The sequence below is a fragment of the Ovis canadensis genome, chromosome 1 (genome assembly GCF_042477335.2).
Source record: "Ovis canadensis isolate MfBH-ARS-UI-01 breed Bighorn chromosome 1, ARS-UI_OviCan_v2, whole genome shotgun sequence".
Classification (NCBI taxonomy): domain Eukaryota; kingdom Metazoa; phylum Chordata; class Mammalia; order Artiodactyla; family Bovidae; genus Ovis; species Ovis canadensis.
In genome coordinates this window covers 147,307,502-147,328,493 of record NC_091245.1, presented here as the reverse complement: position 1 = coordinate 147,328,493, position 20,992 = coordinate 147,307,502, and the positions used below count along the sequence as shown (strand labels likewise).

The 20,992-nt window shown below is 36.1% G+C and overlaps 1 pseudogene; it reads left to right on the top strand.

Annotated features, from left to right (window-relative positions):
* The window catches only part of LOC138440511 (large ribosomal subunit protein uL29 pseudogene), a 137,762-nt pseudogene extending 116,770 nt beyond the window's left edge, over positions 1-20,992 (top strand).

Genomic DNA, 20,992 nt, shown 5'->3' with positions numbered 1-20,992 from the left:
TAAATGCTGATATACAAACCAGTCTAGAAACTTATACAGTGTTCAAATTAGTCCCAGTAACAGATTCAGTCAACTGCAGAACTGGTTTGGGTGCAACTTGTTCTGTATAAAGGTTAGAAAGTGGGGATATTGAGCACTCTCTTCTGTGTTCATGAGTCTTTAGATTTTTGGAGGATAAAAAGATAATTTCATAAGAAATGAATCATATGGCACATCACTGGTATTCATTATCTTATTAGAATTTTTTACCCATTACAAGTTTTACCAATGTTAAAAACTAAGATTTTGACAATTCATTGCAGCAAATCACAGGAAAAAAGTTTGCTTTCACATATGTTACTATGAAGATTTATCAAGAAATATCTAAATAACCTCAAGAAAAGTTAGTGGAAAAATAAACATATTTTGAAAACCTAATTAGTACACTAAGGGCATTTCTTTTCCTTCATTTTTATTATCATAAAATATCTAAAACAAAACCATGCACAGTTAACTCACTATACTAAATCAATAACATATCATCTTTCAGTTTTCTGCCTTACCCTCCTCCCTTTCTGGCTTAAACTATTCTGTACATTGCCTTCTATTCAGAGAAAGAGTAAAACACTGGACTTTTTGTTTGCTTGTTTTGTGCAGAGAGGTGACTGTTGATTGAGCTACATGTGGCCAACATTTGCTAGAGAAAGAACTGGAGGATTAGTTGGCCAGCCACCTGTGGCATATATGGTATCACTTTTATGAACTGACCATCTACCAATTTCTAGAACTGTGAAAATTCATAAGAGAAGATCAGCTAAGAAGAGCAAAGTGTAGATTGGTGGTCCTTGTAGGGCTCTATCTTTAAGAGATCAAGCAGAGTAAATCGAGAGAGGCTGGATAAGAAAGAATATGTGGCCTCAAGAAAAGAGAAGTCGCCTAGATGCCTTCCTTGACTAACTTCCAGGCGCCAGTTTTATGAGGTCTGTCAGTGCTTTCCACCTGAGGGTTCTGTATTTCCATGCTGACAATAGCGCACAGTACCACCCTAACATTTTACTTGAGGTAATTTGAGTTTGTTTTTTTTTTAAACAGAAAATATAATAAATCAAAGAACAGAATACAAGATTATGATAGACTATGACTGTACCTATGATTTAAAAACTCATGGGTAAACAACTACAAGGATATATTTGATATGACTCAAGTAAATTTTTATGATGGCAGGTTAGGGAATATGTTTTATTTATGTTTTGGTCTTTTCACTGTTCCATATAGTTTTTCTCATAACATTCAAATTAACAGGTAGTATTATCTACCACAGATTTGGCATGGGTATGGTAGACATTTGAATCAGGTAGATATGAGTATGTAGTGGAAAAATTATCTAGTTCTTACATGGACTGCTGTATGTTTTAACTGCCACTAACTTGTATTATAAAGATTAGCTGGTGAGGTAAAAAAGGAGTTCCTCACCTATACTTTTGAAGATCCATCAGTGTGGGTGGGTTGAGGATAAGGGGGGATTATTGATGTGTAGTTGCTAAGTTGTGTCCAACTCTTTTGTAACCACGTGGACTGTACAGGAGTACAGACACCACGGAGCCACCAGGCTCCTCTGCCATGGGATTTTACAGGCAAGAATACTGGAGTGGGTTGCCATTTTCTTCTCCAAGGGAATCTTCCCAATCCAGAGGTTGAACTTGCATCTCTTGCACTGGGACGTGGATTCTTTACCACTGAGCCACCGGGGAAGGCCATAAGGAGGGATAAATCAACACAAATACCAGATTATGGTGTCAGTGAACACTACACAGGGCTGTCTAGTCAGTCTAGATGCTAATCATGGTTTTAATACTCTTTAGCAAACTCCTAGCCACCTCAGTGATTGTCGTGGAATAGATGTTTCAGACAACCAGCTCAGGATCAAATACACTCTTATGAAGTGAGGGATATATATATATAAACAAGATGCTACATTAAGAGAAAAAGGACTAAGTTTAAAGAAATTGTAAAATTGAGTTAAATACCAAAATGTCATTGCTATATAGCATAAACAGAACACAGCTGTTGTGATTGCAATGAATTCTTTAAAACTATTTTGTCAACCAGTATTGTAAGAATAATCCCAACTTCATAATTGGTATCATTTATGTTTAACAGACATGTGCATTTATAAATAAAAGGTCAGTATGATGGAGTTAATTGTCATGTGTTGGCTCCAGCAAAATGTTAGTTTAACTGTCCTTACTTTCAATACCTCTTAAATTCTTCAGGTCACACCTTCTCTGACTTGGAGGAACAACAGCAACCCAGTACTACTTTAATTTTCTGCCTTAAAGTTGAGACACATGAAATCCTTAGACATTTTAAATGATTTTCAATTTAAAATATAATTTATATTTAACCCTGCAGCTTCAAGAGTTACATGCAATTAGAGGCTACATGGATATTTTAGATATAATAATAAATATACAAACCAAGGTCAGAGGAGGTCATATAAAAAATGACCCTTCTCTGATATAGATGTTCACATTAAACTGGAAAGTTGTGACACATCCATGACTTAGTGAACTTAGATTTTTGTTCTGAAAAATATATCTACTTTTAAAATGAGAGTATAAAGTCATCTGTGTCTTTTGTATCTAGAATTTCTACCTCTACCTTCCTTCTTTTTCCAGATGGATATCATATGCCTTGCAATATCACGTGATGAGAGGGACACAAAATCACTTTTGTGATATTCTTGCTAAATGCAGTACCTCAGTTCAATCATGAGGAAATTTCAGAGGAGCCCAGACTTGGATAAGTGAAGAATATTGAAAAAAAAAAAATTGGCCAGTACTCTCAAAAATGACAAGGTTATAAAAGATAAATACTGAAAAAAAATCAAAGAGAAAGTTTGTGCAACTATTGGAGACTAAGAAGACATGAGGGCTTCTTAAGTTCCACTAGTGGTAAAGAACCTTCCTGCCAATGCAGGAGATGCAAGAGACATGGGTTTGAATCCTGGATCAGGAAGATCTCCTGGAGTAGGAAATGGCAACCCACTCCAGTATTCTTGCCCGGAAAATTCCATGGACAGAGGAGCCTGGCAGGCTACCGTTCATAGGGCCACAGAGGGTCGGACATGACTGAGTGACTGAGCATGGACACACACGAGACATGAGGCCTAACTGCAATGTGACGTCCTAGATTGGATCCTGGGTCAGAAAACGAACATTAGCAGGAGAATTGGCAGGATTTAAATTAGATCCCTAGGTTTGCTAATAGTATTGCATTGTTGTTAATTGTAGGTAATTAGAGCAAATAGACAAAAGTAGATAGGGGGAGTAAAAGAACAGTGAGTACTATAGTGTGCCAAATTTTTGTAAGTATAAAATTATTTTTTAAAAAGATTTAAAAAATTACAGGTTCTGAATCCAAAGGATCCAGATCTTCATTTTATGTTTGTGAAAAATAAAACTATGCTGATAATTCCTACAATCTTGGCGTTGCAGAACATTTCACTAGTGAAACAATACTTTGTAATCTTTCTGTAACTTCCAAACTGAAGTTAAAATATTTTCTCCATGTCATTAGGACACTATTTAACATTTTATTAATGCCTTTATTTTTTAAATCAAACAAATCATAAATATCAGAAAAATCTGATATTCTAAAATTTATAAACAGCAAAATATAATCATCACGTTTTAAAACAAACATTTTCTGATTTGGGACCTTAAAATCTATAAAATTGTTATTCCATACTTGTTTTAAAGATGGTTTAATGTGTGAGGTTTTTTTTTTACTTCCTTTTATCTCATGCCATACACAGGTCAGTTTCTAGGAGTATGACAAATATGGCAACTGAGCAGCAATTTATGTTGGCTGTGAATGAAATTGTCATTGTACTCAATAAGCTTTCTCAAAGCAAAGTTCCTAGGACACAAAAATTTTTCAATGGCTGGATTGTAATCCCAGATATGTGTTAGAGAAAAGTTTTACGCTACTGAATATTAAACTCCTGAAAATAGAAATTGACATGGAAATATTGGCAACATTTGATATATTTTTATATAGACAATAGTTCTGTAATAAAATATTTTTAGGAGAGATGAGATTGGGTTTTTATGATAGAGACATTTGTAATGATAGCTGATGTCTGGAAGGCATTAGATTGTGGTTCTTATAATCACTATAATTGTAACAGTTCATGGTAGCTCAACTGCACAACTATTCTTCATTTGTCCCTAAACTAATTTGTTCTACATATGAATATATAACCCTCCTCAATTGAAAGTGCCATTTCTTGGCTACGTGGCTCATTAAAGCAAATACATAATGTATGAGTTCAACAATCCAAACTTAGAGGGGAGAAAAGCTTTTTAGCCAAGTTTTAAATCATTGCTACAAAGCTGACTTCTGAAATTTAATCAAAGTCAAAGCATGATCACAATGACAATCAGTCAATTGCAGTGTTATTCATATATTTTGTTTTGACCAAAGGTATTTCATTCACAGTTTTGACTCTAGTGCTCATCATTAAAACAACTGACATCAGCAAATTATATACATAACACTATGAAGCTTTCTGTAGGATATTGCTTTTCCTAAAGACAAACAATCAAACTCTAAAAAGTGCTGAAGTTATTGGATCTAGTTTATTTACGGAAAACAACTCAGTATCTAAGATGACAAGATGAGTAACAAATTTGCTGTGATAGAAAGTCATAAACAATAAGTGGAACAATTTCCTATTTTAAATTATTATTTTGGGGGGTTATAATATATATGGAATATGAAGAAATCAGTGAGAATTGAGAAAGAATTATACTTCATGGTTAGGTTAATACTATGACATTCTTGACTACTGAACATTTTCTATATTAATAACTATCATTTTACATTTCACTTCCCATTCACTTTCTCAAACAGTTCAGTGTATAGGCTTAAAAAGAGTATCCTTATTCTAACACAATATTTATATCCTGAAACACTTAAAAAATATATTTGTTCAGGATCACTCTTGATGTAGCTTAAAATAGAAAGGAAAACAGATTTTTCAGAGAGGTGAGTTCATCTTTATCTAAGTATCCTTTCTGTGAACATCTGAGAGTAGATGGAATTCAGTATTTGAGGAACTTAGAAGATTGTTTTAGGAATATGCCTGAGTTTCATTTTATGATGAAAATGAAATGTTAATCTTTCCATGTCTTCTTCAAAGTATGACATCTAAGTACTGACTTAATTGAAAGTTTGGCAAGTTTTGTTTAGGTAGTTCTCTTAAATAAGAAATCTTAATGTGAAAGTTTTATTTTGAATCGACATCTTTTGTGTGTATACTTTTGTGCAATAATCAAAAATAAGTTGCTTTTTTTTTGGCCAGAAGATTCTTTGTAGTTCAAGTGAAGAGGAAAAAAAATATAGCAAAAGCATGGGACGATTGGAGGCATTACATAATACACCAGGGATTACAGTTGCAACATAGACTTTATGCTTTCAGGGATGTGTGGGTGTCTTAAATATATGTGTAGAAATATAGGAGATAGGATCTTTTCCTTTTGTGCTAATACAATATTTTTTCATCTTGGGCAATTTCTCATTGTATAGAACTTAATGTTCATTTTAAATTATTATGAATATGATGAGCTATTTATTAGATATATTAAATGTATAAAATATTTTTCAGGTTTTTATTTTTTCCTTATGATAAAATTTTATATTCCTTTTTATGTCTTCTGGCAGCATACAGATTCCAAAGCAAGACTACTACTATACCTCATATTTTTTACATGCTTTACATTTTTTATTTGTATTGCATGTTTAGAAGTCCTGAGAAAAAGTTGAAAAAACAATTTGGTATTGAGAGTCGTTACAACCCTATAAACCATTTAAAAATTTTGCATGATGATTCTCAGTGGGGATCTTGGCATTTATATGTAGCTTAAAATATGTGTTTAACATCCTTGTAAATAGAGTATTAGGCTAATAAAATTTTGGAAAATATTGCTGATGACACTGACAAAATAATCAGTTTAAATGTTCTAGTATATGTGCATGTGTGTGCATATGTGTGCTTTATAAAGCATATAAATATATGGTGGTATAATATTTTTAAATGTAATACAAATATTTAACTAAATTATGTAAGTTAATAAAATAATTTTTAAAAAATTTATGTGTTTTCTTGGGTGGGAAAAAGGCACATGTTTGACCTGCAGCAAATGTGTGTTAAACTGAAATCAAATGAAAACTTTTAGTTTTCATTATTTTACTTTCTAAGTAAAGTACAAATTAAACTGAGAACATGACACAGATTTTTAAATATAAAAATGCAAACTGATTTTAGTTCATTTCAGTATTCTAAAATGTCACCTTTAATGGGTTTAAAATTAAAGTTTCTTTCTTAAAAAAAAAAACCTTTGAACTATGAATAGATCAGTGAAATTTAATTTTAAATATCATTCAAACTTTACCTAAAAAATAAAGTGGCAGGAAAACTAGAAATCCCTGAGCTCTGTTAGACAGTAACAGGAAGGTTTCCTCCTCTCAGTTCATTTATACAGTCCTTGCCCTTGGTTTTATTCATTCACCCATGAAGCTCCTACCTTTTTTTGCCAGGTCCTATTCTCAGTACTGTGAATACAGCAGAGAAAAAGATTAAAGTCCCCAAACTCATAGAGCTTACATTCTAGTGTGTGTGTGGTAGGGAGACGATAAACTTGATAATTAAGCAAAATATAAGATGTTAGTAATTTTAAAAAAGCAAACAGGTGAGGCAGATAGGAAATTTTTGAGAGCAAAGGTGATGATTTTGCAAATGGCGGTCAGTTAAAGACTTCAAAGCTCCATTTGAGGAAAGGTTTGAGGGAAGAGGGGGTGAGCCATAAACACAGAAAAGGAGAAGTATTTCATGCAGGAATACTCCCTGAGATGGGAGCAAGTCTGACACGTTTAAAGAACAGCAAATGGGGTGAGGTAAAGAAAGTGAGAGGAAGATGAATAAGAGATGATATCAGAAAGCCAAGGAGAATGGAAGGACAACACTTACTGAGGGTTTCAGCTTTTACTCTGAGTGAAATCTGAAGTCCCTGCAGTGTTTGGAAGAGTGCCTCATCTCTTTAGTTATGTGTTTTGGAGTTATCTATTTTAAAGGACCCTGGGGGCAATGGTGGAAGTGTGGAAAATCACTGGGAAGCTACAGTAAGGACTGAGGAGAGAGATGACTGTGGCTTAGACCACATTAATAGTGGTGGATGTTATGAGAAGCGATTGCATTCTGGATATATGCTGAAGAGAGTGTCAAAAGCATTTGCTGACAGAACAGGTTATTGTTCATAAGAGGAACAGAGAAGGACTCCAAGGTTTCTGGCCTGAGAACTTGGAAGAATGGAGTTCCTCCTTACTAAGATGGGGACAAGGCAGAGATCAGTAGCTCGGTTTTGAATATTTTATGTTTGAGATGACCATGGGACATCCATGTCAGATACTGAACCACTGTTAACAATTCAGAGGTGTAACTGAGAAAGAAATCTGACTTCTTAGGCATAAATCATCAGAATATTGAATGGATGTAAGGCAAGTAGTCCAGATGAATTCCCTAAGGAGGTGAGAGATTGAAAGATAGGAGGCCCAAGGACTCCCCTGGGACACTATTAGAAGTTGGAAGGGAGACTAGCAAAAGAGACTGAGAGAGAGTGGCTGATCGAGAGGAAGAAAACCAGAAGAGGTGCCTGGGAAGTCTAGTGAAGAAAGTCTGATTTGGTTGTTGAGACCCCTGAGAAAATGAAAAGGATAAATTCAGACAACAGGTTGCTGCTCAGTCGCTAAGTCAGGTCCAACTCTTTGCGACTCCAGGGACTGTAGCTTGCCATGCTCCTCTGTCCTCCACTATTCCCCAGAGTTTGCTAAAGATCCACAGAGGGGCAATTGAATGACTCATCAGGAGTAACTACCTCAAATAATCATTAAGGGCAACTCAACTCAAAGAAACACTCTTGTAATCTCTTCCCTAGCTCATTTCACTTAAAACCAAAGGAGATGAATCATTTTTCAAATATTTAAAGCCCAGCAGCATATAAAGGAAAAAGTAATTCTTTTTATACTAAAAAACCAAAATTATTCTAATAAAATTTATTGTTACCCAGCCTCCAATTAGATTAGACATTTGCTGAACTTAAGAAATTACTGAGAATGCAGTAGTATTGATGGGAGCATTTCTGGACTCTGGGTTGGTGTTTCTAATTTTTGAAGAATTTTTCTAACATCATGCAGAACAGCACTTAATAGATAAGTCAAGTATTAGTCATTTCATTCAAGTGAATATGACTTTAATATAGTCACAGGAATAGCAGTATCAAATACATCTCCATAATGTTGACAGATTATTCCTGCTCCCCCAAAGAAACAACCTTTAGCCCCCAAAATTTTCCAAATAAATTCTTCCAAATTTCTAAGAACATTTTAAGATAATCCCTATAGAATACAAATTATGCTAAATTATACTTAGTTTTCTTCTGATTTTCCTAACAACATTCAATGAACACATTTGTACATAAATCATTGACATCTCTGATTATTTTCTAATAGTAATTCCTAGAATTAGAGTTATAAACAAAGTCTTAAATATTTTTTTAAGTTTCTTTGCATATTGCCAAGTTGCTGTGTGGGAGGGAAATACCATTTTATATAAACAGTGCCTAAGAATGCTTTTATTCATCAAAGGCTTTTTAACTTTGCCAATAAACAAAGAGTACAGCTTATTTTTTAAAATAAACATTTCTCCAAAAGTATATAGAAATATGAAAACAGATCTATTAAAAATTACAGCAATTCTCTCTGGGTTAAGAAATTGCATGAATTTTTATTTTCCTTTTGCTTTTGAATCTTCTGAGGAAACAAACTCATTATATACTTCAACCTCTCCCTACACAACCACTACATGTCTCCCACCACCACCCCCGTATGGTTTTTCAAGTTAATTTTGCTATTTATGTTATTGAATGACCATACACTTACTACCTTGAGGTAGTTTGTTTATCATCGAATTTTGTCTTTTATCATTTGTATGTCCATTATCATCAAATTCTCTTATTTTCCACTTCACACTGTCTGGTTTCCTTTCAAAGATTCTCTCCCATCTAAGCCTTGAGTCCCTTTCTAACACAGTGATTCTCTTTATTTTAATTTTGGACTATTAAATAAAATCTTAACTAGTCTTTATGACTGATCTTTTTCTTGCATAATCTATTACTATGTTGGACTAGTTTCCCAAACAATGCTTTGATCACCTCATTAAAACTCTTAAAAACCCATAATAAGTCACTATTACTGAATTCCCACTCAGGCTTAAATTGGCTTTTTACCTAGACAGACAAAAAAACAAAGCAAAACAAGACTTGCTTTTTTGCAGTTATTTTTCCTAACAGAAGCCTATTTGTGGTCTTATGAAATCACATAATCAGTAATTAATGTATTACCATTAAATATTTGCCTATTTATTTAAGATTTTTTCATATTTATACTCTATCTGCCCATATAAAATAAAATGCTAAAAGCAGCATTTTTATATTTTCATAGAACCTAAGTCTTTACCATAAACATAATGCAAATAATCATTAGTTTAGTAAAGTATCATTTTATTTGAAGACAGATAATTTTGTTACAGAAGTTAAAAATATTGTTTTTTTTCATTTTATTGTATTAAAGTTAACATATAACATTAGTCCAAGGTGCACAATACAATATTTCATATACATATATATAAAGAAGTGATTACCATAATAAGTTTAATTAACACAATCACCTCATATAGTTTCTTTTTTTTCTTGCGATGAGAAGTTTTATAAGAGATTTTCTATTGTGTTACATTTCCAGAAGCTGGAAGTATAAGATAATTGTTAAGAACATGAAAAGTTGTAGTGTCATGCAAAGGTATCTGTCTACTTCAAAAATCCACCTCTAAAAGTCAAGTTCCACATTTTTGCCTCTGTGCATCAGTTCTTACTGAATTTGACCCAGATTGACATAGATATTTTGTCTCTCAAATTTATCTCATTGAATTTTGTTGACCTTTTGTAAGATTTTCTTAATACCAGCTCCTAATCGTATTTCTTTACTTTGCTTCTACTTTACGAACAATACCTCTAGTTCTTCCCCCTCCTTTAAGCCAATCTGCTGTCTTTGGGCTTTTTCTTTACTTTCTCAACACATAACACAAACTGAGCATTTGTATAAAATGTCTAAATTTCCACATCATTTACATTTCTAAAGTCACACTTTTATACATTACCTATTTACAACCCAATCTCTTTTCGCATGTCAATTTCAGAAAGTTAGACTTCATTTGTTGTGTGTACCTTACTCTTCTATTTCAAGAAGGTAAACATAATTGATCAAGTTGCAATATGTGTTTATGTATGTTTTTTAAAAAATTATATATAATGCGCTGGTTTGTTTACTTAGCAGAAGATATTGGGCTTACTGGAAAAGTAAATGTGCAGATACTAATAATAAGAAAAAAAATTTCCTATCCAATCAGTTCAGTTCAGTTCAGTCGCTCAGTCATGTCCGACTCTCTGCGACCCCATGAATCGCAGCACGCCAGGCCTCCCTGTCCATCACCAACTCCTGGAGTTCACTCAGACTCACGTTCATCGAGTCTGTGATGCCATCCAGCCATCTCATCCTCTGTCGTCCCCTTCTCCTCCTGCCCCCAATCCCTCCCAGCATCAAAGTCTTTTCCAATGAGTCAACTCTTCACATGAGGTGGCCAAAGTACTGGAGTTTCAGCTTAAGCATCATTCCTTCCAAGGAAATCCCAGGGCTGATCTCCTTCAGAATGGACTGGTTGGATCTCCTTGCAGTCCAAGGGACTCTCAAGAGTCTTCTCCAACACCACAGTTCAAAAGCATCAGTTCTTCGGCGCTCAGCCTTCTTCACAGTCCAATTCTCACATCCATACATGACCACAGGAAAAACCATAGCCTTGACTAGACGGACCTTAGTTGGCAAAGTAATGTCTCTGCTTTTGAATATACTATCTAGGTTGGTCATAACTTTTCTTCCAATAGCAAGGCATATTTTCCCTGTGATAGGCAGAATAACTGCCCCCTGAAGATGTCCATGCCCAAGTCCCCAGAACTTGTGAACGTGTTAGTTCACGTGGCAAAGGAGAATTAAGGTTGCCGAAGAAATTGAGGTTGCCAGTCAGCTGATTTTTCAATAGGAAGATTATCCTAGATAATCCAGGTGGGCCCAATGCAATCTCAATGGTATTTGTAAGAGGAAGGAAAGCAGAAGTGAGAGTGGGAGATGTTAACAGTGGTAGAATGGTCAGAGAGATGCAACGCTAATTGCATTGAAGACAAAGAGGACCATAAGCCGAGGAAAGTGCGTGACCTCTGAAAACTACAAAAGGCAAGAACACATCTTCCACTGGAGCCTCTAAAAAGAAATGGTGCCCTGTTAACACCTTGAATTTAGCTCATGAACCTTGTGTCAGACTTCTGACCAATAGAACTAAAATATATAAAATTTGTGGAGTTTTTAAAGTTACTAGGTTTATGATAAATTTTTATAGCCACAATAAAAAACTAATATATAACATCCTTCCAATTCCTGTCCAAAGTATTTTGACATATTAGACAATCTTTCCAAAATTCTTAGCAAATGTCTAAAGGAAACTTCTCTGCTCCCAATTACTCAGTTGGACATGAATTTATTCAGAAAAGTTTTTGGGCTAAAGGTTTTTTCTTTGAGGGAGCAGGGATAATCTATCAACATTACGGAGATGTATTTGATACTGCTATTCCTGTGAATATATTAAAGTCATATTCACTTGAATGAAATGACTAATACTTGACATATCTATTAAGTGCTGTTCTGCATGATGTTAGAAAAATTCTTCAAAAATTAGAAACACCAACCCAGAGTCCAGAAATGCTCCCATCAATACTACTGCATTCTCAGTAATTTCTTAAGTTCAGCAAATGTCTAATCTAATTGGAGGCTGGGTAACAATAAATTTTATTAGAATAATTTTGGTTTTTTAGTATAAAAAGAATTACTTTTTCCTTTATATGCTGCTGGGCTTTAAATATTTGAAAAATGATTCATCTCCTTTGGTTTTAAGTGAAATGAGCTAGGGAAGAGATTACAAGAGTGTTTCTTTGAGTTGAGTTGCCCTTAATGATTATTTGAGGTAGTTACTCCTGATGAGTCATTCAGTTGGCCCTCTGTGGATCTTTAGCTCAATTCACACTGTTGATAATTTCAAACTAACCAAATTTGCTGTATTATCAATTGTTGAATTCAGTCCTATGTCTAAAGAAACTACCAGATTCTCTCTTTGCTTACTACCATGTGTTGACAATCCATCATTAAGACTAGGATGTACACATCCACTTCAGTGAAGTGAATTATAAAACAAAACAGTGAAGCTATTAGTGACAGCATGCTTCCATAAATACTTCAAATGCATTATCCTGATGACTTTTCTGAAGGAAAATCGAGCAAATGTATAAATCTCCAAAAGACCCAGAGAGATGTGTAGATGACTAGGGTGCCTTGTTTTCAGTGGAAAGTTTCTAAGAAGACATTTCCATAATTAGCTTCTGGAATCGGTTCTCTCTGATTCTTCATACACTGCCAAAATGTTATTATCTTTTTATGCTAATGTCTCTGTTTAAGCATCTCCATGCTGAACAAGAAACTAAAATTTTAATGTAACTAGAGGAAATTCAAAACAGGAGTCCAAGAAATAGAGACAAATTGGACTATGAACTTCATATAGTTTAGACAGTCATACTTCTGTGAGACAGCAACTTTAGGACTCTGGAAAGAGGAAAATAATTTGAATCAAATTGAAAAAGCATGAAATTCTCAGATATGAGTTAAAATTAATGTCACCAGATTTAATTGGGATAGAAATAAAGATACTGTCCCACAACCAGTTGGTAGCATGGCTATTTTTATAACAATCACAACAGAAGGAGGCGTGCACAACCATTTAAGATAGACACGCTGCTGTCTGTCTTAGGGGCCTCCACTGGCCCATCTCTGAAGGAAAGTTTGATCTTTTCTTTATCCAGAGGAATATAGGCTTTCTGTAATCTGTTTTATCCCTATGAATCTAGTGAACATAGTTGTTGTTGTTGTTTAGTTGCTAGCTCGTTTCTGATTCTTTTGCGACCTCATGGACTATAGCCCACCAAGCTCCTCTGTCCATGGGATTTCCGAGACCATCAATAATACTACAGTGAGTTGCCGTTTCCTTATCCAGGGGATCTTTCTGACCCAGGGATCAAACCCTGGTCTCCTGCATTGCAGATGGATTCTTTACTGCTGAGCCACCAGGAAAGCCCAAACATAGTTGTTACTCATTCAATATTTTTTGAATAAATGAACAAATTTACAGATGGTCCTCAACATGTGATGGCTTAACTTAAAATTTTTTGACTTTACCATGGTGCAAAAGTAATATGCATACAGTAAAAACTATACTTTAAATTTTGGTCTTTTCCTTGGCTGGTGATTTGCGAAACGATTCTTTCTTGTGATGCAGGCCAGTGACAGGGAGGTGCAATTACCAGTTTACCCTTGATCAACAGGTTAAACAGTTCACACACTTAAAGCCATTCTGTACCCATAGAGCCATTCTATTTTTCACTTTCAGTATGATATTCAATAAATTACATGGGATATTAAACACTTTATTAAAGTATAGACTTTGTGTTAGATGGTTTTGCTCAACTTAGCTTAATGTAAGTATTCTGAGCACATTTAAGGTAGGCTAGACTAACATACCCCTGAGATTTCTTTGGAAGGAATGATGCTAAAGCTGAAACTCCAGGACTTTGGCCACCTCATGCGAAGTGTTGACTCATTGGAAAAGACTCTGATGCTGGGAGGGATTGGGGGCAGGAGGAGAAGGGGACGACAGAGGATGAGATGGCTGGATGGCATCACTGACTCAATGGACGTGAGTCTGAGTGAACTCCAGGAGTTGGTGATGGACAGGAAGGCCTAGTATGCTACGATTCATGGGTCACAAAGAGTCGGACACAACTGAGCGACTGAACTGAACTGAACTGAGACTAACATACATTGCTTGGTAGTTTAGGTGTATTAAATCCATTTTCCACTTAAGTTATTTTCAACAAAAGTTGTTTACCAGATGAAACTCCATCATAACTCAACGAAGATCCATACTATAATCTGGTGATACATGTTTCAGTCAAGAGAACTTTGAAATTTCAGTTAGTTATCTTTCCTAGGTGACTCTATTTCATAGGATTTGACTTGTTCTGGCTCATGTGGCACTCAAGTATCCCTTGTTAATCTGCCTTCCCTTTGCTGCATCATAGGCTTAAGAGCACATCTGAATGCGAGGAGGGTATTATGAATATGAAAACCATATTCTACTGTTTTCAGTGAATTATAGTTACTTTTGGGTATCCCTTTGTGGCTCAGTGATAAAAAAAAATCCACCTGCAGTGCAGGGGCCACAAGAGAGGTGCTTTTGATCCTTGGGTTGAGAAGATCCCCTGGAGGAGGGCATGGCAACCCACTCCAGTATACTTGCCTGGAGAATCCCATGGACAGAGGAGCCTGGTGGGCTACAGTCCATAGGATTGCAAAGAGTTGGACATGACAGAGTCACTGAGCATGCATGCTTGATATTGAAGATATTTAATATTCTGATATTTTAGCAGGATTGTATTTAATAAATATTTATATTTTTACTCAAATTCAAATGTAAAATTTGAAGAAATCCTGTCCAAAGCTACAACATCCATGATAGGCTCTTTATAGGCAAATATATACATACATACATACATACATATATATATATATATATATATATATATATATATATATATATATATATATAAAGTAACTCAGACAAATCAGAACCTGTAAGGCCGTCATAGTCATTTTTATATTTATCCACCAGTGTTTACTGAAGTTTGGAAGAGGAGAAGTGAGCCAGACTTTTTTTTAAAGTGTGAGTCACTACATTTTGCATTTTACATGTATAAACTCATTTCATTAATTTAATACTTCATGTTCTTGTTCAGTCACTAAGTCGTGTCTGACTCTTTGCAACCGCATGGACTACAGCATGCCAGGGTTCCTCGTCTTTCATTATCTCCCAGAGTTTGTCAAACTCATGTCCATTGAGTAGACGATGCCATCCAATGCTTCTAGGTATGATTTATTCCCGGGCTTCCCAGATGGTACAGTGTTAAAGAATCAGATGCAGGAGATGTGGGTTCAATCCCTGGGTCAGGGAGACCCTTTGGATGAAGAAATGACAACCCTCTCCAGTATTCTTGCCTGGAAAATTCCAAGGACATAGGAGCTTGGCAAGCTACAGACTATGGGGTAACAAAGAGTCGAACACAACTGAGCACACACAAATGAATGAGTTATTCATTTTACAGGTGAAGAAATGACAGTGACTATCATAGGAGACACAACTGTCAGGTGGCTGAATTGGGATCTCCATTTATGGCACTTTAAATCCAAAATCCTTGAATGTAAGTACAGTGATGCTTCAGTGATTCACTGAGTTTGTACAAAAGGTAGGTCCATATGCTCTGAGAAAATACTAAAATGAATTACATGTGTATTCTGTATTAGGTAGTTTTAGTTTGCAAAAATGAAAATATAGGTACATAAAAAACTACAATACATACAACCTCAAACTCCAATACTTTGGCCACCTGATGTGAAGAATTGACTCATTGGAAAAGACTCTGGGAACGATGCTGGGAAAGATCGAAGGCGGGAGGGGAAGGGTACAACAGAGGATGAGATAGTTGGATGGCATCACTGACTCAATGGACATGAGTTTCAGCAAGCGTTGGGAGTTGATGATGGGCAGGGAAGGCTGGCAAACTGCAGTCCATGGGGTAACAAAGAGTCAGACATGCCTGAGCAACTGAACTGAACTGAAACAACTACAATACATAATAGAATGTTAAGGGACAGAAATAGATATGTCAATTGTAGTTTATATGATAAAATATTGTTTAGGTGAAATTATAACTTGAAGGTCTGCATACCTTTGTTCACATTCTTACATGTTTTATCCATTAGATGTAGAGAAAGAAGATGGAATCTAAGTGACAGTAATAAATGGCTTTCCAAAGCCAAATACAATCATGACATAATATTCTAATTATTTCATTTTTGGTTTCTGAACAGTGTGTTAAGAAGGTCATACAAACTCCTGTCCACTTTTTGTTGTTTTGTTTTTTTTCATGTAGTTGTGTTTCTTTTCTCATCTTTTACACTTGAACTTGGAGAAGCACAGGAGGAAGGGTCAGGCTGCCAGAAGTCCCTTCAGTGTGTTTTAGAAGCACAACTGCTTAGTCTCAAGCTGTTGGCACAGTCGTAGACAGGACACAATGCTTCTGCAATTAATCTTTCAGATATACCAATGAGACTTTGCAGAACAGCAAGATTTCCACTAGTTACTTGCTCTTTTCACTCATTCCTGGCCAGTCAGCTGGGCAAATAAGCCATAAGAACTTGGACTGAAAGCCAAAAAGGGGCTAGAGCTATTAGCATTTACCTCTTCTCAGTACAATCATTTCCTCCAGGTAACTGAGTTTGGACAGATCCAATTCGATGAAATAAGGTCTATATATTATTACTTATAATATATATATGTATTATTCACACTACTATACTCATATGTCATTTTGGGTGTACTGTATTTCTAGTTATTCTATATGTCTGTTTAGATGCATGTATACCATCCTAAAGGAGACCAGTCCTGGGTGTTCATTGGAAGGACTGATGCTGAGGCTGAAACTCCAGTACTTTGGCCACCTCATACGGAGAGTTGACTCATTGGAAAAGACCCTGATGCTGGGAGGGGTTGGGGGCAGGAGGAGAAGGGGACGACAGAGGATGAGATGGCTGGATGGCATCACCAACTTGATGCACGTGAGTTTGGGTGAACTCCGGGTGTTGGTGATGGACAGGGAGGCCTGGCGTGCTGTGATTCATGGGGTTGCAAAGAATCGGACATGAATGAGCCACTGAACTGAACTGAACTGATATCTTTCTAAAGCAAACCATTGCAAAATTTAAACAAAGAGATTGACTTTCCAAAGTAGATCATTAGGAAGGAACATTATCATCTATTTTTAGAAAGGACAATAATGGTGTTCAGAAGCTAAATGGCAAGGAGCCATTCCCTCTGGGCCTCCAGCAATTATTCATATTTTTGCTAGCTCTGAGGGAGTTCAGCTTTGTCTTTTCTATCATATAAGCCTTTTTATACCTGGATGAAGATATAAATTCTGGGGGCACCAGTAAGAATGGAGCCTGTATACTCTGACCTTTACTTGCCAGAAGCAAGTGTGCAACAGCCAGAAAAAGAAATAAATGTAAACATTTCCACTGTTGCTGCATTCTTCAGTAAACAAAGCTTTATTTTATTGAGTTATCTTTATAGGGCTTAAAAATGTATTCCTGGTCATGAGAAGATTGAGAACATGGTGCTTTTGCACTCTGTCAGGAAAGTTGGAAAGCCTAGTCTCAGTGACTAAATGAAACAGTAGTATCTCAATGTCAAGCATTGTACAAATGCTCTGTGTAGAGCAGGGAGGCGTTTACAGTGAGTCTTGGGGCTCTGGAAGGCTCCTGGCTCGAAAGCCTGTCCATTGAGAAGAGGGGCATGGAAAAAGTAATGAGAAATGAACCCAAGCTTCTGCCCCTCAAGCTCAGTGTGATGTTGAGACAAATGGTACCTCCTGTTCCCAATAGGCGGGGGTGGATAAAATAGGTCTTCACTTCTCATTGCAAAGGAGATGGGAGGTCTTCCTGACCCACTATTTTCCTTCCTGAAATATGGCAATTCCTTTCATAAAATCGTACATCCTTCTCACTCGTCTCATGCTTCAAGAACAAAGGTGGGAGTTTCTTTCTGTTGAATGCTTTGGACTGGGTCTCAGCTTTACTACTTTTGCCCAGATGGTGCCTAAAGCTATGATTAGTATTTCCTCTGTGTTCTTAAAGCATTGAGTCAGAAGAGTGGATTTTGAACTAAGTGCAGGACTATGTCTTATTCTACTTCATACTTCCCAGTTTCTACCACAGTACCTTGCACATTTTACTTTTGTAGTAAATAATTTTGTTTCTGATTCCATTTTACATGTGTTTATATCTGGAGAAGGAAATGGCAACCCACTTCAGTATTCTTGCCTGGAGAATCCCAGGGACAAGGGAGCCTGGTGGGCTGCCGTCTATGGAGTTACACAGAGTCGGACACGACTGAAGTGACTTAGCAGCATAGCTATTCATAGAAAAGTATTTTGGACTTTGTAGGAAGTATTCTGCTTTGTAGGAAACCATGATATTTTATGAGTCTTCTACTGTATACATAGTCAACATCTCAACACATTTTAAGACACAAACTTTGGATAATTATTGCAGCTCTTATAGTTCCAGAAAGTCAGATGTGATTCTGGCTTCTTTCAGAACCACAGAAGCAACATGAGAGTCTTGTGATTGAGTTGTTATTGTTCACTGAAGTATCTTAAGTGCCAAGAATAGTTCTTGGAATATAAAAAGTATTTAATGCTTTTAAAATTATCATTATGAATATTTGCAGTTGTACATAGCAAAACTTGGGTACAATGGATATTTCTCATTTACTTTTTTTCCATTTACTTTTTATAATTAAACAATTCACAGGAGAAATTCTTGATGGGTCAAATACATATCCAACTGTACTACAACCTAAATCATAGAACGTAGAAGACGTATAGTCAAGTGATGACATCAATCAATTTATTATGGATCAATTTTCAGCCAAGCACCCCCCTAAACCTATCTAATGTTTTGGCAAGATACTTGAAAGGACTCACTAAAAATTTATTAGTGTAGCTTGAAATAGTTTTTTTTTTTTTTTTAAATTCTCTGGCTTAACAAAGAGAATACTGTTTGCCCTGTGATTATATAGATTTTATAGTTTAACGTAGTAATAGTTATGCTTGCCAAGAATCACAGTTTTAAATGAGCCTTTATTAAAACCATTGCTGTGTTTAAGCTTTCATTTTATGTACTGCATTTTTATTTAAAACTTATTCGATTTAAATTTGTCTAACTTTTATAATCAAAGCTTAACTTGAGTACTGCTTTGGAAATATATTTTGTATCACTTCACACCTTCTTTGCAATGAATCTAGTAGTTTCAGTTAATTGATACTGATTTTGGACATAGCAATATGCAAACTTTACAAACAGAATTCACATTAGTATTAAATATCATAATTCTTTCATATATAATGTATGTAAGTCAAGATAGAGCTTTGAAAGACTAAGCATTTCAGACACTGATTCAAACTTCAAAATTACTAGCTTAGTGCAGTAGCCACAGAACCAAATGGACAATTTTGTAACTTACTATATGTTATGAATTTAAGGATTGCTTAAGGTTTATAGAAAGAACCGAACAGTAAAATTTTAAACTGAGAGCAGGAAAGGTGAACTTTAAACTCCAATTCTGTGCACAAGAGAAGCTAGTTATTTATATGGGCCAAAAATATAAAAAGGGCTAACCCTATATTTCCTTTCTAGATGAAATCTGTTATATATGATGCCAGCATATTTATTAGTAATATTATTTAAACTAGCTCCTTTTGAGAATGTCAAAAGTGATGACATCATTCTGTTTGTGAATAAGTTAGACGAAGTGAGTTTTGGTTCCTTTAAGTGTCATTTTCTAACAAACATGTTATTTCTTTTCTTTTAAACTTTGTTGAAGTATAACTGATAAAACATCACACACATTTAATGTTTACACCATGAAATGTTTTCCACATCCATATACCTGTGATATCATTACAATCAAGCTATTAAACATACCCATTATCTCCAAAAATGTCCTTATGTTTTTGGGTGTGTGTGTGTGTGTTTAGGTCTTGTGGTAAGGACACAATATGAGATCTAGCTTCTTAATATATTTTAAAGTGCACAACACCATATTGTTAACTACAGGTACCATGTTTTATAGCCAAGATTTGGAAATAACCCTTATATCCATCAACATATGAGTGGATAAATAAAATGTGGTACAGATATAGATATTATAGCCTTGAAAAGAAAATTCTTCCATTTGCAACAACCTGGATGAAATAAGGATATTATGCTAAGTGAAGTAGGTCAGTCACAGAAGGATGAAAACTGCATATGTGTGCACCTGCTTTGTCACTCAGTCATGTCCCACTCTGCATCTCCGTGGACTGTAGCCCACCGGGCTTCTCTGTCCAAGGGATTATCCCTGCAACAATACTGGTGTGGGTTGCCATTTCCTGCTCCAGGGGATCATCTTGATCCAGGGATCGAACCTGCATCTCCTGCGTCTCTTGAATTGGCAGGTGGATTCTTTACCACTGGCACCCCTTGGGAAGCTCATGGAATAATTCATGATTCCTAGACACCATATTAAAAAGTAGAGGAGTGTGGAAAAATAGGCCGCCATCTGCATGCTGTAGGGCTCAGGGGCCGGGATGGAGGGCGTGTGGCGAGACCTGAGAATCCATCTGTCAGCCTGACCCGTGGGATGCGTTGTGAAGTGGCCTAGTGCCACCTCAGTTTTCTCCCAACCTCAGGCCCAGGCCCCGAGAGGCCAAGATTAAGGCTCGAGACCTTCGCGGCAAGAAGGAGCTGCTGAAACAGCTGGAAGACCTAAAGGTGGAGCTGTCCCAGCTGCGCGTGGCTAAAGTGACAGGCGGCGCGGCTTCCAAACTCTCCAAGATCCGAGTGGTTCGTAAATCCATTGCCCGCGTACTGACCGTCATTAACCAGACTCAGAAAGAGAACCTCAGGAAATTCTATCAGGGCAAGAAGTACAAGCCTCTGGATCTGCGGTCCAAGAAAACAGGTGCCATGTGCCGGTGGCTCAACAAGCATGAAGAGAACCTGAAGACCAAGAAGCAGCAGCGGAAGGAGCGGCTGTACCCACTCCAGAAGTACGCTGTTAAGGCTTGAGCATCCAGCTGTCAATAAA